The following is a 17,521-nucleotide window of genomic DNA, read 5'->3' on the forward strand; positions in this document are numbered from 1 at the left end:
CAGGACAAAGCCTGAAACATAATAAGCACACATAATCAACATACCAGTGTTAGCAGGTATTACATTTTTACCATCATCATCTGACCAACTTCAAGCATTTCAGCGTAGGATTCAAAGTCTTAAAATATTTACATACTTCCCCAATAAGAACTAGTATCTCACACATTTACAGTTTTCAAAGTAGTTATGTGTAATTTGCTTCATGTAATTCTCACAATAGTCTGAAGACAAACTTAGTTCCATGTTTATTGACTAACTGGTCTACCCAAACACTTGCCAGGAAAATCACCTGACCATCCTGCTGCCTATTCTGCAGCATACTCTACAGAGCTGCCCATTCTGCAGCATACTCTACAGAGCTGCCCATGTGAGGAGTAGCTCCATGGAGATTCTGCCCTTTCAGGGGATGTTCACCCCGCAGCCCTGGGTTTCTCTGTCCAAGGTGCTTAGTAAGTGACCCTCTCCACACATGGATAGTCACGCGGGGTGCTCTCACCACCAGAGGTCACAAAGTGCATTTCACACACATCCCCTAGCTTAGTTTTTAAATCTGATCATTTCAAACACAACTGTCCCAGTTTACTAGAAATCCTTTCAGCAGTTCCGGTGTGAAACCATGAAACAGAGAAAGAAATTCCGTTTTTCCTGTACAGATAAACCAAGATGGCAATGCTCATAAACTGGATTCTTAGGACTCAAATCCAGCTCCTCCCACCAGATGGTACCGCTTATCTGGCAAGCCCCTTAATCTGTGTCTGTCACCACTGCAAACCTTGGTGCCCCAGCCTGTTCCTATGACAAGCCCTCCCAAAGTCTGCGCATCCACCGCATATAACAAATGCCTCGAATGTCTGTAAGTGGTTAAATAAAAAGCTTTGGAAATTCCAGGCTGTGATCTAGATGCAGTGCAGGAAGTCGTTCAAAGTTCTGCTTCACACCCAATATCTTTTAACATAACTCACTAGACTAGGAACCCTTCCAATGCCAGCTACTTTTCTTCCACATAAATGCTCCTTGGAGGGTAAACTCAAGTTTGAGAGACGTTTTTTTTAAGTACTAAAAGGGAAGAAGACAATTTTGCATTTTTAGTTCAATCCCTACTTATATGGTGTACACTTTTATTAGATCTAACTCAAGCAATAATGAGAAAAAAAAGTGATTATAAGTGTGAAGATTTCATTACTTAACCATTTAGCAAAGGGCTTCTTTTTACAAAAAGATCTCACCAAGAGAGAAAAGGAAGAGCCGTACATTTGAAGTTAGATAGTGCTTTCAACAATAATGAGGGTTACTGAAATAGAATGTCTATTTACAAAAATTATTACTAGGAGAGAATTACATTTTTAACAGCTCAAAAGAAGTAAACAGGTATCTTAAAGTAAAATTCCTAGAAAGCAAACCAATGTGAAGAAATTCTGAGACATAAACAACTCTGGTTGCTGAGGGTAGAAGGGTTATGTTCACAAGATTGGGTAAAAAATGGGTAAGACTTATACAGTTCAGAAATATGCAGATGGTGCCCACTGGGGGAGAGGGCTGTTAATCTTCATGATCATCCCCCCAAATAATCCAAATTAACATACAATCTAATTAAAAGAGCATGCTTGCCATGCAAACACAGCTTTAAGGCATCCCCTGGCTACTGGCTCCCAACCCTGCGCCCCCTCCACTTCCAACTAGATCTCTCCTTCTGAGACCCTTAGATATAGAAATTCTAGAGCCATCAGAGTTTCTGGAGCTGCTGCACGCAGACATTTTAATAAAATTTATTTTGCACACACAAAAATAACTGAGACAGAACTAAGGTAGTAGCCATGAAAAGAGAAGTTGAAATTAAATATCAGAAAGTAATTTCAAATGATGCAATTACCTACCCTGAGTCACAGAAATACATGCCCCACGGCAATAAATAGAATCACCAAAAGAAACTGTCAAGTCAGGACCTGATAATCTGTTCTATCCTATGGAGTCTTAACAATATTCAGGGGGTGATAAGGTTCACAAAGGTTTGGTCGATTTCACCTAAGAGGTACACAAGGTTAGACAGAAGACTTCAGCTTCCATCCTGGCCCAGTCATTAAGGAGGAGGATAGAAAGGCCTAAGAAGTAAAAGATAAAACAAGAAGGGGCGCCTGGGTGGCGCAGTCGGTTAAGCGTCCGACTTCAGCCAGGTCACGATCTCGCGGTCCGTGAGTTTGAGCCCCGCGTCGGGCTCTGGGCTGATGGCTCAGAGCCTGGAGCCTGCTTCCCATTCTGTGTCTCCCTCTCTCTCTCTGCCCCTTCCCCGGTCATGCTCTGTCTCTCTCTGTCCCCAAAATAAATAAACGTTGAAAAAAAAAATTAAAAAAAAAAAAAAAGATAAAACAAGAAAATAAAAAGCCACCAACACCACCACAACAAAAACCAAGTTTTTCTACTTCCCTGAGGACTGGCTGAGGACGGAAACAGCTTCACCGGGGGCTGAAGGTGTCGGGTGATTCTGGATCATCGTGCTGGGCGACCGGGTCTCTGTCCTCATTGTCTACCAGTCTGCCACTCCTCCACTGTCCCATCCGACTCAGTGATCTTGGGCACAGATGTGCTGTTGAAGCAGTAGTTGGGCGGGGGCTCCAGAACTGGGCCACGCCCTTCTAGGAAGCTGGGGCTCAAGATCATCGTCTTCTCTGGCTCTATAATGGGGCCCCATGTTAGCAAACCTCTGGAAAAGTCTCCGGCTTGCGGGGACAATGAGCTGGTTTCACATACAGGCAAGAGACTCAGGAAAGGAATTACAGATTTAGGAAACGCTCTCAATTAGTTTCAACAACAATGATGACAGAACAGCTAGGTGTGTCAGTTTATTTACACGGAGTGGAGGAAATTAAGATTCATAATATGCTCCCAGGAACGAAGGACTTTGTCAAAGTGAAAGCAAAAGACAAGGCCTTGCTAGTGACGAGCAATATGCTGGGGATTCCCCTGGCAATTTGAAAACCTTAGGTAAAAAGCATGAAGAGGATGAAAATGAACCAGAGAAACCCTTCCCGGCGAGGTAGCACGTCCTCTCCTGCTTCTGCCCACGGTCCTGGTTCTACTCATCCCACGTCTGCTCCTAGCTTTGGGGTCCTGAATGTCCAAGAACATCCATCTCATTAGGCTGAGTTGGATCATCAAGTTGCTTTGGGGCACACAAAGCTCCGAAAGTCTGAGTCCAGTCTTAAGACCGAACGGTTCTCTCCAAACACATGCACCAAACATGGAGACTGAGGCAGATGGAGAAAGAGACACAGAGAGGCACACGATCAGAGAGAAATCGATCAATCCCGCCTGGGAGAAGAAAGTTTAACTGCATCCTAGCCTGGAAGAGGCTAATTGTTTTAAATGTTTATTTATTTTTGAGAAAGCGTGAGCGAGGGCACGCACATGTGCACATGAACACGGATGGAGGATGGGCAGAGAGCAAGGGGGACAGAGGATCCAAAGCAGGCCCAGGGCTGACAGCAAAGAGGCTGATGCGGGGCTCCAACTCATGAACCATGAGCTGAAGTCGGACGCTCAACTGACGGAGCCACCCAGGCACCCTGGAAGGGGCTACATTTTAACCAGGTCACCCATGTGATCAGTCAACAAACAACACACTGACCATCTACCACAGGCGAGGCAGAGTTATTAGGCTCAGAGAAAGAAAAAGACAAAGTGCACACAACTGTTTGCTTCAAACAAGTCAGGAAGCTGCTCTGATTATTCCCTGCACAAAATGAGAGAGGTAACAGTGCTTCACTCCACAGGGTGATTAAGGATACAGATTTACAGAAACATAAAACAGTTCTACAGAATGATCCAGTTTTTATTCTGTCATGGTCACCAGAAGAGTCTGACTATATGACTCTACAGTAAGCTGGTGTCCTCCTTATTTATTTATTTTTTTATTTTAGAGAAAGACAAAGAAGAGTGCCAGCAGGGGAGAGAGGCAGAGGGAGAGAGAGAAAGAATCTTAAGCAGTCTCCACACTCAACACAGAGCCCGACATGGGGCTCAATCCCACAACTCTGGCTGGGATCGTGACCTGAAATCAAGAGTCGGACCTCAACCAACTGAACCACCCAGGTGCCCCAGCAGGAGTCCTTCTGTGCACACAAATATTTTTACTCATTTACTGTTGCCCATTTGCTGGGTGGCTTTCAAACATTTTCACTGGAATCAAGGGAGGGCCATTTGGAAAATCATAAACAGACACAGAGCGTCTTAAGTCACCTTGCCTTGAATTTCTCAGGGATAAGATCATTGGGAAAGGGGGGTGGTGTAAAGGTCCTCTCTGCGATAAACTGCCCACAATCAAACACGTCCATGTGCAAGCCCCAGATGGTGGTCCCTCAGAAGGGCAACCAGGCCTCATTTCTCTCTGTACCTCCCCAACTCTAGGGAAAACATCAACGTGCAAAAATCCAGATGAGGGGCATTCTGAGCTCATAAATCCAACCCAAGCGACGTCTAAAAGAAAGAAACCCTTTGTGCAGCTTTGTAATGGCAGAACAAGAGACCCCTGCCAAGACGCTCCCTTGAAGCCCTTGGGATTGTGAAACTTAAAACTCTGAGTACTTAAAACTCTGAGTAACTTCTGTTACTCTCCTATGCCTAGCTGTCTGATCAGGTCACGCCTGCCTCTAGGTCTTTGCTCAGCACAAGCAGAGGTTATGACGGCTGCCTTGGATCAGATCACCCATCTGGTCTGTTTATTACCTGTGTTATTCCCTTGAGCAAAGTACCACACCAATCCATGCCTTAGTTTTCCCATCTATAAAATGGGTTGGTATGAGGATTTAATTAGAATTCTCTTGATGACTGTAACAACTTGTTCTGGTATTATTATACATTGTTTGGGCTTCCCCCAGAAGGAGACACTGAGACAAAGGTCTCTGTGCAAGTAATTTATTTGGGAAGCCACACGTTTGGGATTTATGATAATTCATTTGGGAGGCAACTGACCAGGAGGCCAGTAGGGAAGCAAACCAGGGAAGGCAAAGCAGCCAAAGCTGTGTGCATTATCAAGCCAGCCATCACGATGGGTGCCTGGGGCTTAATCTCACTGGGAAGTCTGGGAGCTGGCGTAGATACGCCCCAGTGCTATCACCCAAAGGGCTGAGAGTCTGCCTTACCTCACTGTCACTTGTGGCTCGTGATACCTGGCAAAGCAAGTGTCAGGGGCCAGAGAAAACACTCAGAGGCTAGTGTTTGAGTCCTAGCAGGTCCTGACAGCTAGAAGTCTGTCAGAATGGATGAAGGGGATGTAGGAAGGGCCCTCCTAGCATCACTCCCTGCTCCGCGACACATTTCTTTCTACTCCTCCTAACCCATTCAATTCCTCCTCAACTGCCAGCCCAGCTCTCCACCAGGATCCTCATCGGCAGGCTCCCTGACCACAACACTGATGTCCCACAATGCTCTCTGAATGGATGGCCCACAACTGTCAATAGGATTTCCCCAGACCCAGTTATCATATCCTCCAAGCTGCGTGTTTTCAGGGTGTCTTGGGGTTTGAGAGCACACACTCCAGTCTAAATTGGTCCCACTGACTGGCTTCAGCCGTGTGCTGTGTGACTTTATGCAAGGCAGCTAAACCAAGCCTTAGCTTCCCACTACGTAAAATGGAGTGGTAGTAATAATGGCTAAACGTAAAGATTAAATGACTTAAAACATCAAAGTGCTTAAACTAATGCCAAGCACACAGTCAACACTCCTTAAATCTTAGCTATTGTTTTAATGACTTCAATAGAAATACTCATTTTCTATTGATTGCTGGTTTTTCTAAAATAGAGGTCAAAAAGAAAAGTCAAATCACTGGCCAAAATTACACACACATATTACCAGTTCGTCTTTGGAAGTACGGCTCTCCAACCTTACCAGTGTGCTATTATCTGATAAAACTAATTCACAGATCAGGACCCACAACTGGAGGCCACGCTCGTGGCCTGACCCAGATCACAAACCTAGACCTCAGCCAGCCTGCACTTACAAGAAACGCCTTACTGTCAAGGAAACCTGACCACCACTAACGATCCTCCATTTTAGCTGCAGCTAGCTTATCTTACCCTAGAAAACAGAACACACCAGCCTCATCAGGATATCCCCGCCCCCTAGCCAATCATGCCCCGCTTCCACATTGCCTCTTGTAATGTCCTATCACATTCCGGCTTGCCCAAAATCCTCAAAGAAGAGGGTTCACTGCTTGTTAGGCACTGTACCTCCCAATCCACGGGTTGTTTTCCTTTAGATAAAGACACCAAACTCATTCCTAAATTCTTAGTTTTATTTCACGTATCCCATTCGATCCTCCAAACTTTAAGAACAGGCACTGTTATTATTATTTCCCCATTTTATAGACAAGCAGAAATTTTAACCACGAGATAATCCGGCTCTAGTCTCTGTTATTAAAATGAAATGATGAGTCAGGTTTGTCTGCAGAAAAGCTGAGAGTTTTTAACTCTCAAGATAGTCTACACTTAGACTCCAGCAAATCATGGAAGTTACTATTTAAATAGTTCTAATAGTTACTACCTTCAGTGACCTCAGTTCCAAACAAGCTAATTGCAGGGAAGCAGAATATGCCACCAATATATGCCACTTGGCATGAAGATTTTTTTCTGAGCTGAAGGCAATTGAGAAGAAGCAAATACAAGTAAAGTCCTTTGCCCTCTTCTATTTACCTAAGAGGTGGACATGAATTTGCAGGCATTCCCCTCCGTATCTTCAAGGAAACACAAAAGTTAATCTGGGACAACCTTTGATTGGACACCCATGAAATATACATAACAAACTTTGCTAATTAGCCCATATCTTCCATTAATTGCCCACATATTTGCCTCCTACAGAAACTTAAAGTCCTTTTCCTTTGTCTTGTCACTTCTCCACGGACGTGTTGTTCTTTTGTTAAAATGCTATATAAGCCCAAGTTCTAACCATCCCCCTGAGTTACTCATCTCTGTGTACTCCCAAATATATACACAACACACATGCTAATAAACTTGTTTTGTTTTTCTCTTGCTGATCTGTCTTCTGTCAGTCTGGTTTACAGGGCTCCAACTGGAGAACCCAGGAGCATAGAAGGGAACAGAATTTTTTCCTCTCCTACAGGAATGAACTTGACTATGACTTTCAATATGAGCCTCTAAGATTTGGGGGTGACAGTCTGCCTTATATCTTCAGTTCTCTGACAGATCTATAAAATCTTGATTTTCAATTTGTTCAGCTTTTGTCCTGTTGTGAGGAGAGGGATGACAATTTCCAAACTCTTTACATGTCAGAGCTGAAATAAGAAGTCACCTTTCAATAAAAGATATGATACTTGACCACCAAAAAAATCAGGAAGGACATAATCTCAGCATAAAGAATAGTCTTTCCCAAGAAAGGGCAGTTGATGACTTCCATTAAACATACCAAAATGTATATGAATTTTGAAATTATTTCAAATATAGAAAATCTCACTACAGAAAACTTTTACTCTATCAAACCTAAGTGTTTTTGTTTTTTTAATTTTTTAAACATTTATTTATTTTTGAAAGAGAGAAAGACAGAGCATGAGTGGGGGAAGAGCAGAGAGAGAGGGAGACACAGAATCTGAAGCAGGTCCCAGGCTCTGAGCTGTCAGCACAGAGCCCAACGTGGGGCTTGAACTCATGGACTGCAAGATCATGTGACCTGAGCTGAAGTCACACAACTGACTAAGCCACCCAGGCACCCCAAATCTAATTGTTTTCTTGATACAAGACAATTTGTTGATCTATATTTAAGAAAGTAATACAAAGTAACATTCAAATACCCCACTTCTTTTGGTAACTATCACAGTCATAGCCAACAAAAACAAAAAATCAATTTTAAAAATCCAGTTAAAGACAAAAAAGTAACAATAACCTAAATGTTGTTTTTTTTCTCACTGTGGAATATATATATGCTATACAAAGAGAGAACCAGAGGATCAAAAGCCTTCCACGCCTTCTCTGACTTTCTCCCACCAGTGCCAGGCACTTTGCTAGCTAGGACTCTGGAAAGTGTGGGTCTGCGGCAGGACTGGGGGGACAGGTGTGAAGTGCACCCTGGTTAGCATTCTGCCATCTCCCCCAGTCCTGTCCTACAAAGTAAGGTTTAATCTGACAAGCCACAGAGAGGCAAAAATATCTTTTCTACCTTTTAAGAATTGCTCGAATAAAGGAGCACTATCTCAACTCTTAGCCCTGTGTTTTACCAAATCTCCAAAATCATGGTCACATCATTCACTTTGCCTTTGAAGAATGACTTCTGCATAAATGCACCTGCATATTATTAGAAGACTTGACATCGGTCTCACCCAAGGGACTGTCACATAGGAATCATCTTCACATTATTGTAAAACATCATTCAAACTTACTGTTCCTTGTGCAAAATCCCATCAGAGCTAGAAGAGGCTTAATTTCTCCTAATAAATGGATATGCTTTTTCCTGCTGAGAACCACTTGGCCATTTAGTTGTTTCCTCCGCCTTCACTCGTGTCTTGTGTCATTTCTGAACCCAGCCCGTTTTAAAAACAGGAAAATAATGTACAAGTATGTGCCAATATAGAAATGTTACATCAGTCCAAATCAGAGAATACCTCCCTTGCACCTGGGTTTGAAAAACAGAAAGTGGAAAAAAGGAAAGATATTTTTAAGACAGGAAACAGCATGCATGTGCTGTTAGCGTAAATGCTCGAACTACATTAGAGAAGTAGAAGTTAATTAGCCTGGTCAGCTCTGCTACAGTGCTTGCTTTGTAACAAGCAAATGTGTTCAAATGCAATTAATATTCAGGGAACAACAGAACATAATGCAAATTTTGCATTTGATTACGTGCAATTTCATCCGCAAGAAGCATTAGGTGAAAGCAGAAAACTGCACCCAGCTGAAGAAAGCTACACAGAAATTCACCAAATGCACCCAATTACATACCTCAAACATCTACCACCTACCTGAGATCAGAGAGTATATTACGAGTTACACCATCACATCTGCAGTTACAACTTACCTTCCACTTCTGATAATCCTTCTACTACCACCTGACAATAATTCACTAGCTCCAATCCTCTGACAACCACTTTCACAAGCAAAGTTCAGGATTTTTTGAAGGCAAAGTACCATATTTATTGTAGTAGTTATGTATTTCTTAACCATTTAACATGTGTGACTGTGCTACCATTTTATTAGGTTCCTTTTTTTTTTTTTTTAATGTACAACTGACAAAGTTTTGTGAGTGTTTTGCTCCAGCCACCATTTGCACCATAAGCCCTGTGGTTTTTATTACATGATTTTGCACAGCATGAGGATTTGAGGAATGCCTGTGTCCCATTCTGGCATAGCTGACTATACCACCAGCATAAAGTGTGTGGGAGGGAGGTCAGCTAACCTAACAAGTGCTGCTTGTCAGCCATTATTATTCACTTCCACTCCATGTTTTATTCTTACAATCCCATCCTTAAACCAACTCACCAAAGTTAGAGGCTCCCATCATTCAAAGATTTAAAATGCATGCCCTGACCTTCCTTGGACAAAGCAGAGTAAGAGGGGACAAATTCTCTCTCAACCTGTCAAATATGCCCTTACTTTTCCTCTTAATGTCTTCTCTACAAAAAGTTGTTCTGCCTTCCCTCACATGGAATTTAAAATCAAGATTCCTTTAATCTTGGCATTTGTTTACTTGATCATATGTTCTTAATGTGCCAATGATTATCTCTGATTATAATTACTCAAGGACCACATTTGTGTTTGGCAAGATGTTTTTAGTAAGAGAGATCAGGATAATATCTAGTTCGAGTGTAGCAATTTCTGCAAAGAAGGGAAGAGTAAAAATAAGAACCCAGGATCAGATGCTCTGACAATACATGCAGCTCAGTGAAAAAAACTGCATTTACATGCATCGTGCATGTTGCACTTCTAGACAGCACACAAGGTCAAACCACTAACTGTCAGTTACAATAAGCTTCCAAACTTCTGGTCAATTACCTGGTTAATAACAAAAGACAAGGCTATGACATCATTATAGTTATAATTAATTTACACAGATCAGCTTCCAGTTAATCAAATACATCTTTAAAAGCATTTAATTATTTTTCACCTACAAAGCAACACTCAGCTTTGTTAAATAAAAAGCAATCTTGCTGAATTCAACATGAAAGGTTGTCAGGCTACTCTCAGACATAAAGGACAAAAGGCTTCACAGGGCATACAGCTGCAACGTGGGAGCTGCTGCCGCATTCACAGCAAACAGAAGCACAAGGTGATGGCTGATATAACACATCTGAACAGTTTCTGAACATAACGAAGTTGTCAGGAAACAGGGTAAACAGGCTTTGGGAAAAGAAACGTCCCAATGCTTTTTGTCAAAAAGATATACGGGGCCAGCAATATAGACGTATGTAGTATAGGACAGTAGTTAAGGGCGTGGTCTTTGGTGAGAGCTCTACAATATGCCTTAGAAAATGTATTTGATCACCAGTTTCTCACCTGTAAAAGGACATAATGCAGGCTCACTGGGTTTCATGAGGATTAAATGAGATTACGTATTATCAAATCATAAATTGGGAAGTGATAGTGTTTTTAATCCATATAAACAAATAAAGACCTAAGATTAAAAATTTTAAATACCTTTCAAGTATTTTTATAACTGAGTAACCAATTAGCATTTTTCTTGGCTTTCTATGATCCACTGTTTAAACTATATCATATGATTCAAGTCCACGTACATTTTGAAAACAGTATGATGGGGTACGTGGTAGGCACATCAAAGTAGGAACTATTTTTTAATTAAAATAAATTTTATAACAAAGTCTCAAACCAGAGTTCCCATCAACATGATCTGATAATTTGAGAATTTAATGAGTCTTTCCAAAAAAAATTTCAATATGTCAGATGGCAAAATTTTTATTTCCTTTGCTCCTTTTTAGAGTGTTATAGTCTTAACAGAAAGGATTATATTATCTTTATACATGAAAAAAATGAAACCACTGGATTTTGTATATAATCTTGACTTTTGCTCCACGGTGAGGGGAAATTAGTGCCAACTCCAATTGTGATCCTTCACCACTTATGATTTCCAGTATCAATCATAAGTCGGTCCCTTCTCTCACAGACTACACGTCTTAGTGTAATGAGGGCTCATTAAAGTTCTCCGACTGACAGCCCTTCAGACGTAGGTCCTTAACCCGGAGACACATGCAGAGCTGCAATACTCCCCATCACTCCCTTCTAGAGGATTCAAGTAAATTCCATGCTCACCTTTGCTCTGTGCCAGATTTCTTTGTTTATCTGCCTAAAGTCCATGAAAAAGTGCTCGCCATCCCCCCATTTAATCTCTGTGTAAGAACTGGTAATGAATTATTCATGTGACTGAAATCCTCCCAGCACAGGAACAAGTCAAGGGGGAGAGGAGCACGCCTGACTTCAGAGATGCTGTTTATGTGCCCACAAAGCACATGGGACGGCCACTAAGCAGCAGGTGGTGGGGTCGGCTTGGAGCTTTGGCCTGCCGGACAGCATCAATACTTCATTCTTTCAGGAACAGGAAGTTGCCTCCCAGCCTTACCGGATGTGGTCCTGGTGGGGACGGAGGGGGGGGGGGCCAAGTTTTCCTTTCCCACACTGATTCAAGGGTGATGGTGACCAGAGTTGGAATAATAACTCTCTCCCTGGAATCTAAAACCTGTGCAGAGATACAAAGACCAACAACACCTGGAACTGATATTTGGAGCCTCAACCTAAAGATATCCTTCAAGTCCACTGAGTCTACCTAAACCTTGAGAGCTCACCTGGCTACTCTCCTTTACCAAGGCTTGGTTGTTTGGTTTTCTGTTGATTCTCTGAGCTACCCATTGACTTCCAACAAATCTCTTGTTTTCGAATAAGCTATCTGGATACCATAGTTAACTCACTTTCTGTTGTTTGCAAAGAACACTCCCCAAAACGCTACATTTGCCAAGGGCTGGCAAGCAGACCCTAGTCTCATTCAAGCATCACCAGCTCTCATCTCCTGGTACCTCACTCAAGTCCGTGGGAGAACCAAAACATGATGCATATAGAAGCAGTATCTCAAAGGTCTGTTCCAGCCATGCTATTCCTAGCGAGAGAAGAGCACAGCTGGCTAAGGACGTGAGAACAAGAGCAACTTCTGCATAAATAAGGCAAAGTCCTCTCAAAGTCATCTACTAAGTGTCTAAACTTGGACACTGGTTGGGGCAGCTGGGTGGCTCAGTCGGTGAGCGTCCGACTTTAGCTCAGGTCATGATCTCACGGTTCATGAGTTTGAGCCCCACATCAGGCTCTGTGCTGACAGCTCAGAGCCTGGAGCCTGCTTTGGATTCTGTGTCTCCCTCTCTCTCTGCTCCTCCCCCACTCACCCTCTGTCTCTCTTTCAAAAATAAATAAACTTAAACTGGGACCCTGGATGAAGAATGTAATCACAAAAGGAAAAATGGATGATCTAAAATTTGTCTTCTAATTATACAAGGTTGATGATTTTAAAGAATATATCTAATTATTGATTTTCAACCTATACTCCCTGCCTTTCTTCTTCACTGAAAATAAGACTAGTTTGTCCATTTAATAAAACGTTACCACTTCATGAAAACTTCTGACTAGGACTTTGGGACAACGAATCATTTAGATTCATCAACAAAATGAAAAAAAAAAAAAACAAAGGAAAGAGGAAGGAGACAAGGAAGGAAGGAGGAAGGAAGAAAAGACGAAGGAAGGGAGGAAGGAAGGAAGGAAAAATGGAAGGAAGGAAGGAACTGAATAAGAGGCTTCTTCAACCTGAGAGCCTTTAGAAAGGATCATGGGAGTATCCTGCATGCTCTTCTGTGGCTTTACCTGTGTTTCACCATTATGTAATTCATTAATAGACATTAGTCATCACATTTCTCTAATTGTGAGCCCAAAGAAGAAAACCAATGAATGTGGAACTATAGCAGTAAAAGCATTGAGTATATAATTTTACATCTCACTGTCTGTATCATTTAATAAATATCTGAGAATTAGTGTCCTTTCAGGCAACCAGTCTAGAGGGCAGACATACAAACAGTGACACTACAGTGCGATAAAGAATGAAAATATGAATGCATATAAATGTGCACAGAATGTTTAGAAAAGAGCAAAAATAAGTTTTAAGGGTTTGTATGGGGTGTGGGGGAAGGAAAGAAAGAAAATACTGGGCAGGCACTATCCCGTGGGCAATGGGGAGGGAGATGAAATGATCCATGAAACTCATCATCAAAAGCAGGAGAGTCATCTCTCTCTCTCTCTCTCTCTCTCTCTCTCTCTCTCACACACACACACACACACACACACAGGATTTAAGTCATCACTTGGCAGACATAATAGCTACAAGCTAAAAATCTGGAAAGCCAAAAAGTCCCTTTTTGATACAAAATTAACATACCTTGAAAGAAACAAGGAAATCTTGAATACTTTGGTACGAAGGAAGAGACTACATGGGCAGTAGGCACAGTATTTATTCCTACATTTGCTCAAAGTTGGAATCAAACTGACTCATTACAACCATGACTGTGAATTGCTGGTCTCTGTAACATAAAAAAATGTAGCAAAGTTTCTTTCACTGTTGCCCGAGAGACTCCATCAAGGAAAAAAAAAATCCAAAATTAGGAGGAGCTGCCATCACACATTGACTGACACAAGCACGTACACACACCCCTATATATTATTTATATAAAGTTGAAGTCATTGTAATATGTATATAAATTTCATTCATAACTATCCTGATACTGTGACTTTGGATTAAAAATGCATAAGCAAGTTTACACCATGCAGAAACAGCTGTTGGTATAATGAGAACATTCCTGGAGCTGAAGCCAGATTTGGGGTCAAATATGGATGCCATTGTTTACTAGTGTGTGGCCTTGGGCAAATCATATAATCAATCCTGCTGAGCGTCTGCTTCTTTATCCATAGATGAGAAAAATTCCACTTACTTACTGGAGTCATTGTGAAGAATAAATGAGATAGCATATTATGTGAAAGCACGTAGCACACTCCCAAAGTTTGTTTTCCAATCTCCCTTCCTCTCCATAAAGTAATGAGCCTTTCCCCCCATGGGACTAGACTTTATTGCTTTATAATTATGATGTGCATGTAACAATGTCCAAGAAACTGGATGGTAAAATAACACCAACACACAAACCTGAATGCACACCATTGTTCGTTGACTATCATCTAGATCCCAAAGGGCTCTTATACGGCTCTTGTACACTATCTATCGCTTCCCAGAAATTTGACACATTTTCTTTTCTGAATACAGCCAAAATTATCCCACAGGCTTTGAAATATTGCCATCATGATGTTGCACAGAGCAGCTGGCTGATTGAAAGTGACTCCCCCTCCCCCACACTCCAGCTGTCACCAGGAAACCCTCCTCAATGTGTGAAAAAAGACAATGTGATATTACTACCACTCCTATTAATAACAATCTGACAAATACTCAGCATTTGAGATTATTTTTCTTATGAAAGCTCACTATTAACTAAAAATTAACTCCTTAAGAAAAACCCTTTACCATATAAATTGCAAACCAGCTGCTTTCATACAACAAAAAACAGAGGGACTGTAAACACAAGTAATGTATTTCCACTGACTTCTTGTTTCTTTTTCCTCAAGTCATCTGTAATGCTAAACAACAGCCAGTTAAAATATTAAATAGCTTTAACAGTGATACAGCTGTCATGGCTTAGAGGGCTCAAAAAAATAAAATAAAAACTGAGAGGACTTCTCAAAATGTGTGCATAGACTCCTATTTTGTAAAGTACGGGCCAGACTGGAGGCTGGATGCTTTCTCTTTTTTTAACAGCCACTTGCTCCTGTGCATGAGAAGTCATACACACATCTGACACGGCTGAAAACCCTGGGAGCTGTCTTCAGAACAAGTTTGTGAATCTCACTCACAATAATTCTTACTGCAAGGACTTCTTAGAGAGAACTCATCTCTTGAGGATTTCTATCCCACAGATGAAGAGTTTCACACCCAATGTCCTGGATTCCAGGGTTCCAGCGACATGCCTCAGAATGTCACCGCAAAAGATTCAAGATGAGCACCAGCAGGCAGAACTGTGCCCTTCAACCTCTCTTAAGGCCTCTCAGCTCCTGAGCTCTTCAGGTAAGATTCAGCTAAAGAGGGTTGCCTCCTAAAAACAAAACAAAACAAAAACAAAAACAAAAACAAAAACAAAAAAACAAAAACAAAATCTAAAGACCACTGCTTACATGATTAGAAATACAGCATAAAAGGGAATCTATCTCTTTAAAGCATCATTTCTTTTAAATGGTTTATAAAAAGAATGTTTACACATACATGCATGTATCTAACTTTACATAAATGTACCACCGTTAGATTACTTATCCCCACCTCCATATTATAATACATTGCCAAGTAAGCAAAATTATGACCTGCTCTGGCTCCTTTCAAGTATTTTCCACGCTCACATAGGCATATGTAATATATAGACAAAAATACGTGGTATTATTACTTTTTTAAAAATGATACATAATGTATAATGCGTTTTCAGTGCTGTCCCGTCTCCTGGAACATCCTGGCCCTTCTCTAGCTGACTGTCCTGGTTAACTAACTGAAGATACTTAAATATTAATCAATGGACCTCAAGCTCAATGGACCTTGAAGTTCCAATAAACACCCAAAACAATTTATGGAAGTTGCTCTGTTGTGGTGATCACACTGAAGATAGTGTTTTTCTACCAGGTTTTAGAGTTTTCACCTTTTTCACGTTTGCCTTCTCCCACTCATAATAATGTGAAAGCTTTGACTCTTCACTTCAGGATTTTACCATTTGAAAAGAAAAGCAGTACAGTTAGCTAATAACAAAAATTTATTTATTAAGATGGCATGAGGAAATAAGGTAAGTTTGGGGGTGATAACTATCTTTTTCTCCCCTGTCCCAACATGCAGCATTTATTGAACCTCTATGCCTTCACGTTTTGCACTTTATTTCATTTAATGCAAAGTCCTGAGGTAGGTACGCACCATGACTTCTACTTTATAAAAAAGGAAATTAAGAGGATGTTAATTTGTCTAAAGAACTCAGTTAAGTAGCAGAGACAAAGTTCAAAGCAGGTTCGACGTGACCAAAACCACTACTATGAGTCTGCCGCTCTAATACAGAGAAGTAGAAAATGTGGGGGCCATTGAAAACTGAATGTTTCATGATGGGACAGTGTTAATTTAGCGGTGGTATTAACAAAATTATTTGTAGAAGCTGATATCCAAAGTGACTCATGTTTATCTGAAAACTCTGACACACAGTATCTAGGAGCCATGGTGTGGTTCGGAAGCAGTGTGCACTAATCAAAGTGACATGTTGTGTATGCCATGGTGAGTCAGTGACACTCCTCAACACTGGAATGAGTTTAGGTTTTATGGCAACTGCCTCAAATCCTAAATATCGCCACCCGCCCCCCCCCCCAACACTGGCCCCCTGAAAAGGGAAGAATTGTAGGTTACTGCAACTGACAATCTGGGGGAAAAAAAAACCCCAGCAGGCGAAAGGCACACTTAACCTTGGTCCCACAGTGCTTCCAGAATAGAGGTACAGGGGGTGGTTAGTACGAGGTCTCTGCTGGTGGAGCTATGTGCCACGTGGGAAAGAAAGATAAGCACAGAAACATCTTCTGCTTGCAAGTCATTAACACCTCTCATCTCCTTAGCTAAGGCTTACTCTGGGTATCCACCCTACTTCTTTACCAAGTTCTGGGTCAAAAGAAGGTATAATTAAGCTGAAAACACCAAAATCCATTCCTTAACACAATTAGTTATGTCATTCTTAAGAATACTCAGTCCCGGGGCACCTGCTTGGTTCAGGGGGTACAGCATGTGACTCTTGATCTCAGAGTAGTGAGTTCAAGGCCCACACTGGGCAGAACATCTACTTTTAAAAAAACAAAAAACAAGAAACAAAAAACTACTACAGCCCCAGTAGTGTGGGTATTAGCAAGTACTGCTATAACCTTCAACTAAATATCCTGCATCCAACGATCTTAATTATATAGACTATTACTAGGATCCAGAAATAAACAAAATGCCCTGTAAGCTGTGGTCACAATAGTCAGGCACTGCAATTCACAATTAACCCCATGAAAATACTTCCAGCACAATCTATGTGTGTATTTAACTTATACAATTTTTTTTTGTAATTTTTAATGTTTATTTGAGAGAGAGAGAACGAGAGACAGTGCAAGCGGGGAAGGGGCAGAGAAAGGACACACAGAATCTGAAGCAGGCTCTGAGCTGGAGCTGGCAAGCTGTCAGTGCAGAACCAGATGAGGGGTTCAAACTCACAAACCGTGAGATCATGACCTGTGCCGAAGTCAGATGCTTAACCGAGTTACCCAGGCGCCTCAAACTTCATGCAGTTCGAAGGAGCTATTAAACAGCATCTCATCTTTGAGTGTTTTCTATGTGTGTTAGTGTTAAACACTTTCCCTGAATTTTTTCTTTTTTAATGTTTATTTAGTTTTGAGAA

The 17,521-nt window shown here is 41.4% G+C and overlaps 1 protein-coding gene across 11 annotated transcripts in view; it reads right to left on the reverse strand.

Annotated features, from left to right (window-relative positions):
• RHBDD1 (rhomboid domain containing 1) overlaps nt 1-17,521 on the reverse strand; it is a 137,940-nt gene that overhangs the window by 118,864 nt on the left and 1,555 nt on the right. For 6 of the 11 annotated variants that reach the window (XR_005783237.1, XM_040450847.1, XM_040450851.1 and 3 more), the window contains exons 2-3: nt 14,934-15,172; nt 13,417-13,558 (exon numbers count right to left, since the gene is read on the reverse strand). The exons of 2 other annotated variants lie outside the window; for them this stretch is intronic. The gene's annotated coding sequence lies outside the window, so the exon portion shown is untranslated. Of the gene's footprint in view, nt 1-3,018; nt 3,218-8,380; nt 8,614-13,416; nt 13,559-14,933; nt 15,173-17,521 lie in introns of those variants that run through there. 3 more of the 11 variants (XM_040450842.1, XM_040450839.1, XM_040450843.1) reach the window with 3 other exon arrangements.

The sequence above is a fragment of the Herpailurus yagouaroundi genome, unplaced genomic scaffold (assembly GCF_014898765.1).
Source record: "Herpailurus yagouaroundi ecotype Mexico unplaced genomic scaffold, PumYag 202, whole genome shotgun sequence".
NCBI lineage: Eukaryota > Metazoa > Chordata > Mammalia > Carnivora > Felidae > Herpailurus > Herpailurus yagouaroundi.